The sequence below is a fragment of the Carcharodon carcharias genome, chromosome 1, assembly GCF_017639515.1.
Source record: "Carcharodon carcharias isolate sCarCar2 chromosome 1, sCarCar2.pri, whole genome shotgun sequence".
NCBI classification, from domain to species: Eukaryota; Metazoa; Chordata; class Chondrichthyes; order Lamniformes; family Lamnidae; genus Carcharodon; species Carcharodon carcharias.
Window position 1 is genome coordinate 218,377,765 of NC_054467.1, and position 18,137 is coordinate 218,395,901.

General features: G+C 42.7%; 1 protein-coding gene across 1 annotated transcript in view; it reads right to left on the reverse strand.

The window, feature by feature from the left end:
• rab27b (RAB27B, member RAS oncogene family) overlaps positions 1–15,045 on the reverse strand; it is a 223,055-nt gene extending 208,010 nt beyond the window's left edge. Inside the window, exon 1 of the mRNA XM_041188035.1 lies at positions 14,704–15,045. The gene's annotated coding sequence lies outside the window, so the exon portion shown is untranslated. The remainder of the gene's footprint in view (positions 1–14,703) is intronic.
• Between the last annotated feature and the right edge of the window lie 3,092 nt (positions 15,046–18,137).

Here is an 18,137-nt window from a genome sequence, read left to right on the forward strand (position 1 = left end):
CGAGATGCAGTAGGATTGACCGTAGTGGCACTGGAGTAATTTCATACGATAGTGAACTCAGGGGAGAAGCAAGGTCTATCTCCGCTGAAAATAAATTAACGTATAGTGTGTGGATGTCAACTTTGATGAACGGTGAAATTTCTGAAAATAGCTAGAAGAACTTAAGCTTGAGAATTGCAACTCCACTGATTTTTGCCAGGCCCTTTACCATGGGTGTGCTGAAACATCAGATGAGGCAAAGACAAAGGTATTTTCTAGGACAAAAATCTAGTCAAGAATCTAGAACTTTTGGAACAGAGTTGGAAATTATAATTTGCCACTTTTCAAACTAGTTTATCATTGATTAATATTTATTCAAGTCTGATAAAGTTTCTTGACAGGAATAGAATGAAAACATGAAAGATATGACTAAACAGCTTAAAACCAGCTAAAAATAGCTTAAAACAGAACAATATGCCTGCAATCAAATAAGACTAAAACTCAAAATCAACAAGCAGGACTCAAGCTGAAATTTAAATTGTTTCTAGGATTAATTATGTTCGTGGATTGGCAACACACAGTCCATCTTCCCCAAAGAGTAACTGACTTGTAAGTAGTTGGCACGGACAGAACAAACCAAATGGCCTCCTTCTGTGCTATAAATTTGATTGGTTCTTCTGGAGTCGATGAGAGCATGCCTTCTGTTCTTTCTGAAATTCAGTCTATATGTACAATAATTCAATCACAACGTGCCTTTCAACAAGCCAAAACATTCCATGACTGGTAACAGCAATATGTGTGACATATCAAAATGCAATCACACAAGGACTGATTTTTTTTATTTGTTCAAGCATTTTGGGCATAACTAACAAGGCCAACATTTATTGACCATCCCTAATTGACCTTGAGAAGGTGGTGGTGAACCGCCTTTTGGAACTGCTACAGTGAAGGTACTCCCGTAGTGCTGTAAGGGAGGAGTTCTAGGATTCTGACCCAGTAACGACAATGGAATGTTAGGATGGTCTGGGACTTGAGGGGAACTTGTAGGTGGTGGTGTCTTTGTTTTTCTTGGCATTCGAGGCCCAGGTTTGGAAGGTGCTTGGCAAATTGCTGCAGTGCATCTTGTAGAGGGCACACTGCAGCCACAGTGGAGGGAGTGAATGTTTGATTGGCGGATGGGGTGTCAATCAAGTGGAAGTCTTGTTCCTGGATGGTGTAGAGCTTCTTGAGTGTTTTTGGAACTGCACTCATCCAGGCAAGTGGAGGCTATTCCATCATATTACTGACTTGTGCCCTGTAGATGGTGGGCAGGCTTTGGGGAGGCAGGAGGTGAACTACTCGTTGCAGAATTCCCAGCCTCTGACCTGCTCTTGTAGCCACAGTACTTTTATGGCTGGTCCAGTTCAGTTTCTGGTCAACTGTAACCTCCAGGGTGTTGATGGTGGGGGATTTGGCAATAGTAATGCTATTGAATGACAAAGGAAGGTGAACCGACTCTCTCTCCCTTGTTCAAGATGGCCCTTGCCTAGCACTTGTGTGGTGTGAATGGTCCTTAAAAGATTTAATGCAAACAGCCAACATTTTGTGTCACAATGATCATGATTTCCAGATCTTCATAAACTTTCACAGAAATGTGCAGCACTGTACTTTATCCCAGTGCTTGCTGTTTTATTTCTTTGGAAAATCTAGATTTGAAAGATTTTCATGATGCAAAAATATTTTAATATTGATTCCCACCCCAACCCATCATTCCTTATGATGCACAGACACTCTGACAATCCCAAGTTATGTACCTAAAGACAGGAAACAATTCGCATTTATATACCTTTCAGTATCTCAGGATGTTTCAAAGAGCTTTACAAACAAATAAGCAATTTTGAACAACAGTTAATGTTTTAATGAAAGATATGCAGCTGCCAGTTTACACACAGCAAGGTCCCATAAGAGCAATGAGATAATTCCCAATAATCTGTACTAGTGTTATTGATTGAGGGATAATTAAGGTCAGGGCACCAGAAGGACTTCCCTGCTCTTCTTCATTTATCAGTGTCGAGGGATGTTTTACAACCACCCGTGAGGGCAGACAGGGACTCAGATTAAAGTCTCATCTGAAAGACGACACCACCAACAGTGCAATACTCCCTCAGTACTACACTGAAGTGCTCAAGTTTCTGAAGTGTGATTTACCTTCCTGCATAAAGGTGAAGGTACAACTATTAAAGCACGACTCCTGCTGTTAAATCCACTCAAACTCACATCGTTATTTAATTACAAGAAATTGTCTTTGATTACTATCTGTCATCATATTCAGCAGTGGGGGAAACATTACTAATTTAATAAATTGAACTAAGATCATTTTTGTTAATTAATTTTTGTTTCCTTTTTTCATTCTCAGCATTGCTGGCAAAACTCATCTCGAGTTGCCCTGAGCAAACAGTGCTGGCCATGAAATGCAGTAGTCTCTGTGGTGACAGTGCTCTCAGAGGGTGGAATCTTACTGCCTTGTATTTAAACAAGAGACGGATCATTTCTGTGTCATAGCCCCAAAGATTTATAAGCTCCAGCCGCCTGGGCAATTTTACAGGGAGGCGGCCAACTAACAGTCCACTCTTGGAGCCCTGTCCAATTAAGATTGGCTGGTGGGCTGCGCAGGTAGGTGGACCCATCGGCGCCCACAAGGATCAAGGCGATTGGCAGCCCCATCGGGAGACTGTGAAGGATCTTTAAGATGAAGGTACCTACTGAAGGCTTCAAAAGAAGCCTAAAACAAACTGTGATCACGGCTGCCGGGCCAGATTGACCTGGATGACCTGCGACCATGTCTGTGGCCCTCTGGCATCTGGGGCTCCGAAGGAGAGGGAGGAATTTAAAGGAAGCTTTGCTGTTTACCCCATCCCCTTCCTGCTGCCAAGAGGCCGCCCCCAGGCACCTTCCAGGCTTTGCCCTCACCAGGGAGGGCTGTCTGCCCTTGGGAACGTCATGATGGCGTCACCGATTTGTCCCCATGTGGGCACATAATTGCTCATAATTACTGGGTAGCTGATGCCTGTCTCACTCACCTCTGAAAAGATGCCTCGGAGGCAGCAACACGTCAGGGAGCTGCCCAACACGAGATGTTCTAAAGAAAAACTGTAACTCCTAACACTGCTCGAAAGTCGTATTTGTGCATGGGCAAACTGTGCGCATGCACAAAGGATGCAGTGACGTCAGCAAAATGATCTCAGGAGTTAGAAACTTTTATCAAATCCATTGATAATTTTGCCAGAAATAGTGACGAGGGAGAATTCGTCTAGACGTATTTCGTATCTCAGTTACACAGAGAGCGCAGAGCGATGCACCCCTACAGTGAGAGCAGAGTCTCAATCCAGACTCACTTCAGTTCAGCCAGCGCAATAACCATACGAACTCTTCCAACTGGAGTGGGCACATTGCAGATTACATTGAACTGTGGGATTTTTGTAAAAGATTAGTTAATGATCTGTCAGACATTAATGTGCACTCTGCTTTCTTGCCTTAATTATGAAGATGCAAAGTTTGAGAATCTGTTTGCTGCTCTCCTGATTTTGAATTGTCCTGCAATGAATTCTGATGATTTTTAAGATCAGAGTCTATCACTGTGCTTCCTTCTAATGAATACAAGCTGAAGTGAAATCTTGAGCCTGCTCCCTGCTCTTATTGCATTTTTCTCACCTTCCTACATTTTTGCTATTTTGTCTTCTCTGATATCTTGTGTTTCTGCTTTTATTTTTTTTATAAGACTTTCAAGCAGTTTCAGGAGTGTATTTCTCCCAATGGTGCCACTTTTACTTTTCATTTTAACTCTTTTGAGTACAAACCCATTTCCATCTATTTCAGATGAAGTTACATTGTTTCATAGTTTTGCCATTGTGAGATTTGAACTCTTGATCTTGGGGTTACAAACCCAGCACCATAACCACTTGGCTATTTAGGCCAAGCCTACTTTTCATTTTATCTTTAAAGAATTAGGGAACCAATTACCTAATCCAGCCAGGCTGGATGTCACTATGATGAGCAGAAAGTGCTTCCCTTAGTGTTGTGGTGTTCTTAATGTAACATATCTAAATTTCCCTCCCTATCTCCAAAGCTGCCTCCATAAGGCTGAAAACATTCCATCCACAATGTTGTTATGTAGGGACTTTCAGGATTTTGATGCAGCATTTAAGTAATTTGATACCACTGAGTCGCAAAACGGAGTGCGGCTGAGGAAACTGAGTGCAGACTTGGAGTTTGGTGAGTGTTAATTCTGTTCTTAAGTTTGCTCTTAAAATCTATTCCAATCTGTGATTAGGAGTAACTGAAAAGCACTGTGAAAGCAGGCTAAGTTCTTTCTTTCTTGCAACTTAGACACATTAAGGATCGCAGGACAGGTGATGTATCAAGGCTACAGCATGTGGTAATGCCTGGACGCCAGTGTGATCCAGGGCAAACACGTCTGCAGAGAAACTTCAGCTCAGAGCTGGAGACTGAGCTGCAGACTCTGTGACACATCAGGAGGTGGAAAGTTACCTGGATGCTGTGTACCAGGAGGCAGTCACAACACTTAGGATGGGGTCTTCTGATTTGGTCAGTGGTCAAGGACAGGAGGGTGTGGAAGGTAAGAGGACCCAGATGGCAGGAGCACAGGAATGTGAGTCTCTATAATTGTCCAATAGGTTTGAGGGCCTCTCAGCTTGTTTCAATGAGGGCTGTAGGGTGGATAAGCAAACTGACCATGGCACCGTGGTACAGGAAGCCATTCAAGTTAGGGGAACAAAAAGGAATGTGGTGGTAATATGGGACAGTGGTAATATGGGACAGTTTTTAGGGAGGTCGTGGCGTAGCGGTGTTGTAGTGGATCAGTATTTCAGATATCCAGGACAATGCTCTGGGGACCTAGGTTGGAATCCCACCATGGCAGATGGTGAAATCTGAACTAAGTAAAAAGTCTGGAATTAAAAGTGTCCGATGATGACCATGAAACCGTTGTCGATTGTCGTAAAAACCCATCTCGTTCACTAATGTCATTTCGGAAGGGAAGTCTGCTGTCCTTACCTGGTCTGGCCTATATGTGACTCCAGACCCACAGCAATGTGGTTGACTCTTAACTGCCCTTTGAACAAGGGCAATTAGGGATGGGCAATAAATGCTGCCCTAGCCAGCGATGCCCGCATCCCATGAATGAATTAAAAAAAAGTATAGTGAGGGGGATTAACACTGTTCACTGCAGCAAAGATCGAGAGTCCAGACAGCTGTATTGCCTGCCCAGTGCCAGGGTTCAGGACATCCACTTAGGGCTGGAGAGGAACTTGCAATGGGAGGGGGAGAGTTTGATTGTCATGGTCCATGTAGGTACCAATGACATAGGTAGAACTAGGAAAGAGGTTTTGCATAGAGAGTATGAGGAGCTAGGTACTAAATTGAAAAGCAGAACCTCAAAGGTTATAATCTCTGGATTATTACCGGAGCCATGTGCAAATTGGCATAGGGTACATAAAATTAGAGAGATCAACACATGGCTCAAAGACTAGTGTGGGAGACGCGGGTTCCAGTTTGTAGGGCACTGGCACCAGTATTAGGGAAAAGAAGGGCTGTATCATTGAGACGGTCTACACCTGAACTGTGCTCGGACCATTGTTCTTTCGAACTGCATAATGAGGGAAACAGAGAGGGTTTTAAGCTAAATAGTGGGGACAACAGATGAAAAATGTATATTAAACAGTAGAGAGGTAAGAGAGGAAAATAGTAATATGGGAAATAAAGGTCAGAGGATGGCAGGAAGAGACAGGGAGAGGAAAAAACCTAAGAATGCACCAAAAATCAAGACCAGATGCTACAAACATAACAAAAAGACAAAACTAAAGGCCTGTATCTGAATGTACATTCATAACAAAGTAAACAAATTGATAGTGCACATTGAAGTAAATAAGTATGATCTGATAGCCATTATGGAGATGTGGCTGCAGGATGACAAGGATTTCATTCTGAATATAGAGGGTATGTGACATTCGAGAAGAATAGAAAAGCATGTAAAGGTGGAGGGGTGGCACTGTTAATTAAGGATGGCATTGGTGCAATAGTTAGAAATTACCTTGGTTCAGGAAATCGAGATGTAGAATTAGTTTAGGTGGAGATGAGGAATAGTGGAGGAAAGAACTCACTAGTGGGAGTGATCTACAGGCCCCTAGACAGTAACCACAATGCAGGACAAAGTATATAAGAAGAAATATCGGATGCTGGGATAACAGGACAACAATAATCATGTGATTTTAATCTACACATAAATTGGAAAAATCTGATTGGCAGTAGTAGCCTGAATGAGAAGCTCATAGAATGCTTTCGAGATAGCAACAATGTGGGCATGAAAGCTGAGCTAGTTGGAGCTAACTGGGATACTAGGCTATGGGATAGATAATAGAGAAGCAGTGACAGACGTTTAAGGAGATATTTTAGAATACTCAGAATGCCATCAGTGGTTAAGAAGTTAGAGAAGGCATCAAGCTTAAGGAAAAAGCATATAACTGGGCAAAGATAAGTGGCAAGTCAGATGATTGGTCAGAATATGAAGAACAGCAGAGAATGACTAAAAGGTTAATCAGGAGAAAGAAATTAGAGTATGAGAGGAAGCTAGCTAGAAATGTAAAAACAGATAGCAAGAGTTCCTACAGGTATTTAAACAGGAACGGAGTGGTTAAAGTTAGTGTTGGTCCTCTGGAGATTGACAGTGGGGAGTTAATAGTAGATAATAAGGAAATGGTGGACAAAATAAATAAATATTTTGCTTCTGTCTTCCCTGTGGAACATGCAAAAAACATTCCAGTAATAGCTGTAAATCAGGAAATGGAAGGGAGAGAGGAACTTTGTGAAATTACAATCTTTAGGGAGCCATACTGATCAAACTGATGGAGCTTCAGGCTGACAAATCTTTGGTCTTGATGGATTTCATCCTAGGGTCTTAAAAGAGGTGGCTAATGAGGTAATAGATGTGTTGGTGTTAATTTTCCAAAATTCGCTAGATCCTGGAAAGGTTTCACCAGACTGGAAAGTAGCAAACACAACCCTACTATTCAAGAAGGGAGGGAGGCAGAAAATAGGAAATTATAGGCCAGTTAGCATGACGTTTGTCATGGGAAAGGTGTTAGAGTCGATCATCAAAGAGGTTATAGCTGTGCACAGGTAATCAGGAAGAGTCAGCATGGTTTTATGAAAGGGAAATCATGTTTATTAGAGTTTTTTTGAAGGAGTAACATATGCTGTGGATAAAGGGGAGCCGTGAGTGTGCTGTACTTGGATTTCCAGAGGCATTTGATAAGGTGCCACATCAAAGGTTACTTTGGAAAATAAAAGCTCATGGTGTAGGGGGTAACAAGGCGGAGCCTGGATAGAAGATTAGCTGGCTGTCAGAAAACAGGGGATATGCATAAATGGATCTTTGATTGGCAGTGTGTGACTAGTGTTGTCCTGCAGGGGTCTGTAATGGGGCCTCAACATTTTACAATTTATATCAGCAGCTTAGATGAAGTGGGCAAAGGCATGGTAGCTAAATTTGCAGAAAATGCAAAGATAGGTAGGAAAGTATGTTGTGAAAAAGACATAACAAGTTTTCAGATGGATAAAAATAAGTTGTGTGAGTGGGCAAAAATCTGGCAGATGGAGTATAAAGTGGGAAAATGTGAAGTTGTTCACTTTGGCAGGGAGATTAAAAAAGCAAAGTATTACTTAAACAGCCAAGAACTGTAGAATTCTGAGATGCAGAAGGATCTAGGTGTTCTTGTGCATGAGTCACAAAAAGTTAGTCTGCAGGTACGGCAAGTAATCAAGAAGGCTAATGGAATGCTATCCTTTATTATGGGAGAAATTGAACATAAAAGTAAGGATGTTATGCTTCAGTTATACAGGGCATTGGTGAGGCTGTATTTTGAATACTGTGTGCAGTTTTGGTCTCCTTATTTAAGGCAGGATATAAATGTATTGGAGGCGGTTCAAAGGAGGTTCACTAGACTGATGCCTGGATTGAGCAAGTTGTCTTATGAGGATAGGTTGGACAGGCTGGGCTTATTTCTACTAGAGTTTAGAAGAGTGAGGGGTGACTTGATTGACGTATATAAGATCCTGAATGGTATTGACAAGGTGGATGTGGAAAGTATATTTCCTCTCGTGAATGAGTCCAGAACCAGGGGGCACGTTTTAAAATTAGGGGTCGCCCTTATAGGACAGAGATGAGGAGAATTCTTTTCTCTCAGGGGGTTGTGCGACTTTGGTTTCTCCGCCTCAGAACACAGTAGAAGTGGGGTAATTAAATATTTTTAAGGCAGAGGTAAATAGATTCTTGTTAGGCAAGGGAATCAAAAATTATGGGGCTAGATGGGAATGTGGAACTCGAAACGCAAACAGATCAGCTATGATCTTATTGAATGGCAGAGCAGGTTCAATGTCCTACTTCTGCTCATATTTTGTATGCTAGATCATTACAGAACACAGTTAAGAATGCATTATATTGGAATAGGACAGGAATAAGGTAAGGCCAACAAATTTCCTTCACTTAAGAAACTTAGTGAAACAATTGAGTTTTATGATAATCCAGCAGTTTATGGTCATTTTTACTGTAACCATTACAGATTTTTGTTATTAAACTGATTAAAATTTTGAAATTTGAGCTCTGGCTTTGAGGAATATCAGTCCAGCAACATAAGCACTACATCACCATATCCTGTGCCATATCGTGTCACAAATATCCCACAATTTGCATATAAGGACTGACTTTGAAGTGCAGCTATCCCTGTATGGTGAACACAGGTGTCATTCTGAACACAGAAACGTCTTACAAACAATGGTGAGATGAGTGACTATTTGATTTTTTTCCATGGTGTTGTTTGACGGCTGGCCAGAACACGGAGTGAACTCCCCACCAATAGTTTCTTAATGTCTATGTAAATCACCGGAGCAGTCAAGGTCTCGGTTTAGAATTACATTTAAAGGGAAACACCTCTGCTAAAGCAGCATTCCCTCAATGCTGTATCACACCTGTCTAGATTATGTGCACTAGTCCTGGAGCAATGGTACGTGTAATTACGCACACACTTAATCCCTTGGAGCAAGTTCATTTTGCAACAACTGATTTTCAGCAGCCTGAAAGGATCTGGACAAGAGCTTGTGCTACGTATCAATACCTGTTACTGCCCTCATAATGACCTCATCCTTTTGCCTACATATGTTTCTTCCTCTCAGCTCACACACTACATTAAGCTGCCACACACATTACCAAATCCTTTCAAAAGGCCACACATTAATCCACTTCTACTCATCTTGCAGGAACACCTGGCAAACAATGAAGGAAGACTTTAAGATAGAACAATCACTATTGCAGAGAGAGAGCAAGCGTACAGCATTATGGATAGCAAGGCTAAAAGCCTTGGAGACTGGACTGCAGTGGTTCCAGAAGGCAGTTCGCCACCACCCTCTCAAGGCAATTCGGGATGAGCAATAAATGCTGGCCTAGCCAGCGATGCCCACATCCCATGAGTGAATAAAAAAAAGAAAGCTGGAGGCAGTTTTGGAGATAGGGAGGAACATTTAGAAATGCTACATTAATAACACCACAACATTAGGGGGAATGCTTGAGAATTGTCCTTTTCTCTTTCCACTTAACTCTCATAAAGACACAAGGTAATTAGTGTGGCATGGCACTGCCACTCATCTATAGAGGTTTACCAGTGTCAGTGCAGGGAATGTTTTGTAGAATCATTCTTCAATGAGCTGCTGCTAAAGAACTTTGACTATAGGCAGATATTGGAACCTCCTTCTTTGTCACCCTCTATGTCACCCTCATCTACCTCATCATGATGAAGATCTTCATTCAATTGCTGTTCTATACAAAGTCCCTGCAGCTACCAGGCACAGACCCACAAATGCTCTGTTGATCACACACCAGTGAAAGGCCTTATAATTCAAAAGCACTGGGCTCATCTGAAGGGGCCTACAAGGGTACAAACAATAACATCTTGGATTTGGAGGAAGGTTGCAATCTGTTCCAACTTCACAACCCTAGACTGTTGTTTAAGCAACATTGCATCTTACCAGCCCTGCAGAGGCAGCTTTCGAGGTTAGGGGAGCGTGGAGATTTGGATTATCGGAGATCTAAGAAAAAACAGTAAAACTTGGAAACAAAGGTAACCGGTAAAGCTTGTCCAAACTGGTCTTGCGTCTTAAAATGGAACTCCAGTATTACTGGCCCAAGTATTACTGGCCCAAGTATTACTGATTTTTACTTGGATTTGACAATTTTGAACTGGTTTTATCTTCCCGGAGGTGGGCTGCATGTGGTAGCGACTGCCTGCCTGGCTTCTAATCAAGGCACTTAAAAGAGTAATTCGTCCCTATGTTTGGATACAGTAGGAATCTTGAAGGCAGCCAAAACCACCAACCAACCCGCCAGCCCCCCACCCCCCGCCAACAAACCTAGTATCAGCCCTTTGGTGGGTGGGAGGAGGCAGCTTCTGGGTGGAAGGTTGCAGCATTGTTATTTTAAGGCTGTTGAAGTTGCTTACTGGCAGTAAATGGCAAGGTTGCTTTCTGTCCATATTGCAGCCTGATCAAATTGTGAAGATGAATGTCTCCAATGGCTATATGCATTTAACTTTTCAGCTGCTCCACGGATTCAAATGGTGGCGCGGTGCCTCCCTGCCGTTCCATCAGCCCGGCCCTCAGCAGCGCTCCCACTCGTCCCTCAGTGGGGACTGTCATCCTCCATTGGAGTGGGCTGTGATATTCCACATTCCCATCTTGAGAAACCCACCTGCCATCCTTAACTGGACAGCGAAGGCAGAGACAGATTCTTAACTAGCCACCTCATGATGCCTGTGTCGGCACCCCTCTGACCGGAGCAGGGGCTGTACCCAGAAATGGACCCAAAATCTAAAAAGAGTGGATCGCACCCATTATATCAGTTAGCTGCTGAATACAAGCTTGAACTGCAAACTGATTGGTGAGGGCGTACAAGTACACAGGTCCCTGAGGGCAGCTATTCAAGTAGACAAGGTTGTAAAGAAGGCAAATGGAATGCTCTCCTTCATTGGCAGTGGTATAGAATATAAAGGTAAGGATATAATGTTGGTATTGTATAAAACACTGGTGAGGCCACAACTGGAGTATTGTATACAGTTCTGGTCACCACATTACAGGAAGGGCATAATAGCTCTGGAGAGTGTGCAGAGGAGATTTACAAGAATGTTGCCAAGGTTAGAAAAGTGTAGCTACGAGGAGACATTGGATAGGTTGGGGTTATTTTCCTTAGAAAAAAGAAGGCTGAGAGATGACTTGATTGAGGTGTACAAAATTATGAGGGGAATAGATAGAGTGGACAGGATAAAATTGTTTCCCCTGGTGGAGAATTCTTGAACCAAGGGATATAGATTCAAGATAAGTGGCAGAAGGTGTAGGCGGGACATGAGGAAGAACTTTTTTACGCAGAGGGTAGTGGGTGTCTGGAATTCGCTGCCCACGTTGGTGGTAGAGGCAAAAATTCTCAACTTTTCTAAAGGACCTGGATCTGCCCCTTAAGTGCTGTAAGCTGCAGGGCTATGGGCCGGGTGCAGGAAGGTGGGATTAGAAAGGGCACCTGGGTGTCCTTGGGCTGGCATGGACAAGACGGGCTGAATGGCCTTTTCTGTGCTGTGCTTTTCTATGGTTCTATGACTCTAGCACTTCTGGGCCCCCAAAAAATAAATGAAATCTTATCTTCTGGGCTTGTTGATGGCTTGGTCACCAGCATGTACCATCTAGAAAAGTCCTAAAATGGCAATTGGGCACCTATATGTCACAGAATACCTTTTTGCATATTACAGGGCCAACCACCTTACTTAGGTGGGCTCTCTGGTTTCCCAGTGTTAAGTGCTTGAGAATATAGTGTTGACCATACCCTTGGCGGGAGAAGGACAGTAAGTCATGCTCCAACGTAGAGGATAGTAGCAGACCACAGGTGGACATGGACAGACTGGCATATAAGTATAAAGTGATACATTCTGAAAGGATAAAATGGTGAGAGAAAATGTCAAATAAATTCTACATGAGAAACCTTGGGAAGGGATTGATGGTGGTTACATAGACAAATCTTTGAAGGTGACAAAACAAGTTGAGGAGGTTGTTAAAAAGGACAAATGATCCCTAGCTTCATAAATAGAGACAAAGAATACAAAAGCAAAGAAATTAAGCTAAACATCTATAAATCACTGCTTAGGCCTCAGCTAGATTAATGTGTTCAATTCTGGCATCATACTTTAGGAAGGATTTCAAGGCCTTGCGAAGGGTGCAGAGGCGATTTAGCAGAATAATGCCAGGGATGAGGGACTTTAGTTACGTGGAGAGATTAGAAAAGGTAGGAGTGTTTAAAATTATATGGAGGTTTGGTAGAATAGATATGGAGTTTTGGATATTTGAGTTCTAGAGGTGAGATAAGAGTAACTGCCCTTGCACCAAGGCAGAGTTTGACCAACTGTGATGAGTGTCAGCAGTGGCTCAGTTGGTAGCACTCCCACCTTTGACTTGCATGGTTCTGGATTCAAGTCCCACTACAAGGGTTGAGTACAAAAATAAAAACTGATGCTCCATTGCACTACTGAGCGAGTGCTGCATTGTTGGAGTTATGGTCTTCCAAGTGAAATGTTAAACCAAGGCCCCATCGACCCCTTGGGTGGATGTAAAAATTCCCAATGGCGCTATTTTGAAGAAGAACAGGGGAGTTATCCTTGGTGTCCTGGTTGATGTCTACCAATCAATCAACATCAGAAAACAGATTATCTGTTCATTACCATGCTGCTATTTGTAGAAATTTGCTGTGTGCATGTTGGCTGCCATGTTCCCTACATAACAACAGTCACTACACTTCAAATAGTACTTCATTGACTGTAAAGTGCTATGAGATGTACGGTGATCATGGAAAGCATTATACAAATGCAAATCTTTCTTTTATGAAGCAGCCCTGGAAAATTGAAGTCAATGTAAATGATGGTAAAGCTCTCCACTGGCTGGAGTCATACCTAGCACAAAGGAAGATGGTTGTGGCTGTTGGAGGTCAGTCATCTCAATTCCAGGTCATCACTGCAGGAGTCCTTCAGGGTACTGTCCACGGCCCAACCATCTTCAGCTGCTTCATCAATTACCTTCCTTCCATCATAAGATCAGCAGTCAGGATATTCACAGATGATTGCTCAATGTTCAGCACCATTCGTGACTCCTCAGATACTGAAGCAGTCCATGTCCACATGCAGCAAGATGTGGACAATATCCAGGCTTGGGTTGATAAGTGACAAGTAACATTCATTCCACGCAAGTGTCAGGCAATGATCATCTCCGATAAGAGAGAATCCAAACAACTTCTCTTGTCATTAAATGGGATTACCATCACTGAGTCCCACACCAACATCCTGGGGGTTACCAACTGAACAGAAACAGCCACATATATCCTGTGGCTACAAGAGCAAGTCAGAGGCTGAGTATTCTGTTTTGAGTAACTTATCTCCCAACTACCCAAAATCTGCCCAACATCTACAAGACATAAGTCAGGAGTGTGGTGGAATACTCTCCACTTGCCTGGTTGAGTGCAGCTCCAACAACATTCAAGGACACCATCCAGGACAAAGCAGCCTGTTTCACCAGCACCCCAACCTCCATTTTAAACATTCACTCACTCCACCATCAGTGTGTATCACCTACAACACTCACTGCAACTCACCAAATCACCAAAATTTCTTTGACAGCACCTTGCAAACCCATGACTTCTAATGCCTAGAAGGGCAAGGGCAGCAGATAGATGGGAACATCACTACCTGCAAATTCCCCTCCAAGTCACACACTGACTTGGAAATATATTGCCATTCCTTTATTGCCACTGGGTCAAAATCCTCGAACTCCCTTCCTAACAGCAGTGGGTATTCCCACAACACATGGACTACAGCGGTTCAAGGAAGTCAAGGGCAATTAGGGGTGGGCAGCAAATGCTAGTCTAGGCAGTGGCCTAGCCCACATCCTGTGAATTTAAAAAAACCTTTCGCAACCCTTCTACATACACTCGAAATTCCTAGTGCTTAGCTGTTGCCAAAATTATTTCCTGCATTACAACAGTTACTGCACTTCAAAAGTGCTTCAATGTAAATCTGTAAAGTACCTTAGAGAAGTCCAGAGATCGTGAAAGGCACTATAAAAATGCAAGCCTTTATTTTTGTCTTGTTCACCTCTTCGGACTTGGGTAAGTGATACTTACATACACATACATACATGGATTTTTTTTTCTCATTAGCTTAATTTGGAATCTCTAGAATGATGTTGGCTCTCTCTGCGACAGATCCGTGGCTGACCAAAGGAAACCTCATTACAAAGTGACACCGTGGTCTTGAACTGGGAAGACCAAGGCAAGGGAGCACTAACTTTAGAAAGGGTGCGTCCAGGATTGGACTGGAGCCCAGCAGTTAAACACACAATTACAGCGAGCGAGAATGTGCAAAAAAAACGCGAGTTAGGATATAAGACGTGAAAAAGGAGAATTTCAATACATCTTAGAGGCAAACGCATCATAACTTGTTCAACAATCTAATAACACTAAAATGCAAAAAAGTCACATTAAAAAAACTTAAACATGAATCTTTATTTTAAAAAGCCCCAAAACAAACTCTATAATTGAAAATAATTCTAATGTATTATCTATCGAAATACAGTGCACGGGTATCTACTTACTTCACACGGCTATAAAGCTGATGGGTTAGCCTTCCTTAAAAAAAACAGATAACTAGTCCATTCCTTGGCTGGTCTTCAGCACTGATCTGATCACACGCAATTGAAAGATTTTCATCCAGCTTTTGCACGGTTTGCTTCGACAAAGAGACAGGGGGAGGCTGACAGTCTCCTCGCCCGGGTCGAATCAGCTCAGAAACGGAGAATCTCAGCACGGAACGGGAGTAGCAGAGGGCGAGTTGACTGCTGTGCAGTTGCCTGAATCCTCCTTCTCCGCCTCCCACTGTCCTAGGGACTGGACGCAGCAGCTCGCCGCTGCTGATAAGCTTCCTCCATCCTGGGGATGGAGCAGACTGCAGACCCACAGGTCCTAATGCTGATGTCGTTACAGCAGCAACAAAACAAACCCCATCTTCACCCCCAAATACTTCTCTCGGGGAAATGGAAGACTAAAAAACAATAAACGCAGTGATTTTAGTTTGTGCAATCCGAAGAGAAAATAACACTTTCGATGGAGAATCTATTTTTGTACCAAACTTGTAAACAATTGGAAGGAGGCTCCATATTGATTGATGGTTTTATTGAAATGGAACAAATATGGTAATTATAATCGCTTAACCAAAGTGCAGAAGAATTAGGGAAAAGGTATTGCCCACTTCCCTGGATAGAGCCATAACTCGGCCTCTTCCCCGTGTTGTTCCTCTTATTCTCGACCATAGATTCTATCTTTCTCCCTCTTTACATGCAGGTTTCAGCAATTTCATCATCACCTCTTTCTTGTATTGTCTTTGCTTTGCTGGCAATTCCATTTAGTTAATGTGCAAACTTGACTGTGGATTGTATAAACATTGTAATCTCCTCCATCTGCCCTTACTTCCCTTCAACAATAGCCCTCAGAGGTCAAGAGCCCCAAAAATATGGTGAAAACATCCTCACAAGATAATCAAACAGGTTTCAGTTTTACTGTTGCACCGCCTGAAACTCACTCCAGCACGCAGCTGTGTAGCTCCAGCCCAGTGCCACACTACCCTCCAACCTCCCAACCCCATATTCACTCCAAGCTGCTTTCTAAAATAGGAACATAAGAACAAAAGTGGATCGTTCAACACTATGTACCTGTTCTGCCATGTAAGGTCATGGCTGATTTGTGACCTAACTTGAGACTTGGACCAATGTCCTTTAATACCTTTGGCTAACTAAAATCTATCAATCTCAGTTTTAAAATTAACAGCTAATCTGGCATCAATTGCCTTTTATGGAAGAGAGTTCCAAACATCTACCACCTTTTGTATGCCGAGGTGTTTCCTAACTTCACTCCTGAAAAGCCTGGCTCTATTTTTTAGACTTTGGTCCCAGTCCTAGGACTCTCTGACCAGTGGAAATAGTTTCTCCCTCTCTACCCTATTTGGTCACCTTAATATCTTGAAAAGTTCAATCAAACCACCTGTAATCATTTTCAATTCCAAGGAATACAATCCTAGTTTGCGTAAGCTCTCCTAATTTAACCCTTGGAGTCCAGGTTTCATTCTGGTAAATCTATGCTTCATTTCCTCCAAGATCAGTGTATCCTTCCTAAGGTGTGGTGTCCAGAACTGCTCACAGCACTTCAATTGTAGCCTAATTAGGGTTTTGTATAACTGATGCATGATTGGTGCCCCCATGAATTCCATTTCTTTAGATACAAAGCCCAGCATTAGAATAGCCTTTTTAGATTATTTTCTTTACATGTTCTTGAGATTTCCAATGATCTATGCACCTGAACCACGAAGTCTCTTTGTGCTTCCATTGTTTCTAGTTTTTCACCATTTAGGGAATAACCTGTTCTGTCTATTTTCATCCAAATGGGTGACTTCACATTTGCCTACATTGAAATCCATTTGTCACAGTTCTGCCCATTCAATTAATCTATCAATTCCTCTTTAAATTATATGCTTCCATCTATGCTGCCTACAGTGCTCTCTATCTTTGTTTTATTGGTATAATGTAGTTCTCATTTACCCTGCTTCCATCTTCAAGAAGTACAATGATTAATTTTTCTCTAGTGAACAAGGCAGGATCAGGTTGAACAAAGTTTTCATACCACTTCCCTAATCTGTTATTGCATCCAAAGGAGAGATTTAAACCCACTTCTTATTTAATGTAGTTGGGCCTCCACCAGCAGGTGGGATGTTGGGGGAGAGCACCAAACAGGGGAACTGGTCGGCCCCTGTGGGTCCCTACATGCAGGGAGTAGTGTCTTTGGCATACTGAGGGTCGGAGCCAGATGCTATGAAGTGATGGAAAGAGCAGGAACAAGGAGCAGAAGTCCAGGACCTGTGAGTTTCAACATGGTAAAAGCCAAGGCCACAAATAAGGCAGCTTGAAGCCTCCAATGGTGGCTAGACAACCAGAAAATGGAGCGAGCATACAACTGCTGGAGACCCCATTGAACTGATTGGGCAGCACCCCTGAGTCCGAGAAGCCCCATGGAGAAGAAGATTCCCCTCATGTCTAGGAGACAAGGTAATCTGATTCATGTGGTGTGGGAAATTAACAAAAGGAACCCCATCAACTGAACTCTGCTACCTTGCTGATTAGAAATCAGAGGTTAAGCTCTCGATGATGCTCTGGTGGATCTGGAGTGTAGGGCATCAGTTTCCATTGTAAATAGTTTGTTCCTCGAAATTAAGCTTTTCCATTAATAGAAACATAGAAAATAGAAGTAGAAGTAGGTCATTTGCCCTTCGAACCTGTTCTGCCATTCATTGTGATCGCAGCTGATCCTCTATCTCAATGCAGTACTCCTGCTCTCTCCCCAAACCCCTTGAAGCCTTTAGAGTCCAGAAATCTATCCATTTCCTTGTTAAATATATTCAGTGACTTGGTTTCCACACCCTTCTGTGATAGAAAATTCCATGGGCAGAATCTTCAGCTCGGCAAGCGGGAGCGGACCGCACTTGTTGAGGCGTAAAATGATGTGCAGTGACATTGGGTGTGCTTCCTGACGTCACCGCGCGTCATTCAGACTTTCAGTTCAGTGGGCGCATATCTGAGTTGGCTGCACACCCACCGAACTGTCAAAGGACTATTAAGGCCAGTTAACTATCAATTGAAACAACTAACTGAGGTGCCCGTCCAACCTCAAGGCAGGCGAAGAGCCCAGGCGGCCTTCACATTTATCATGAAACCTCATCCACGTGCAGGATGAGGTTTCATGAAGGTTTTTAAAGTCTTGTAACAATTTTTAATAAAACTAATAGAAATTTCCCAGTTCATGTGACAGTTTCACATGAGGGGACATGTCTTAAAATTTCTTTTTTCCTTTATTAAGTATTTTTGAACTTTAACTAATCTCTGCACTCTTTCCGGCTGTTCACCCTCCCACTTCAGAATGTCCTGCAGCCACTCAGTGACATCTTTCACCCTGGCACCAGGGAGGCAACATACCATCCTGTTGT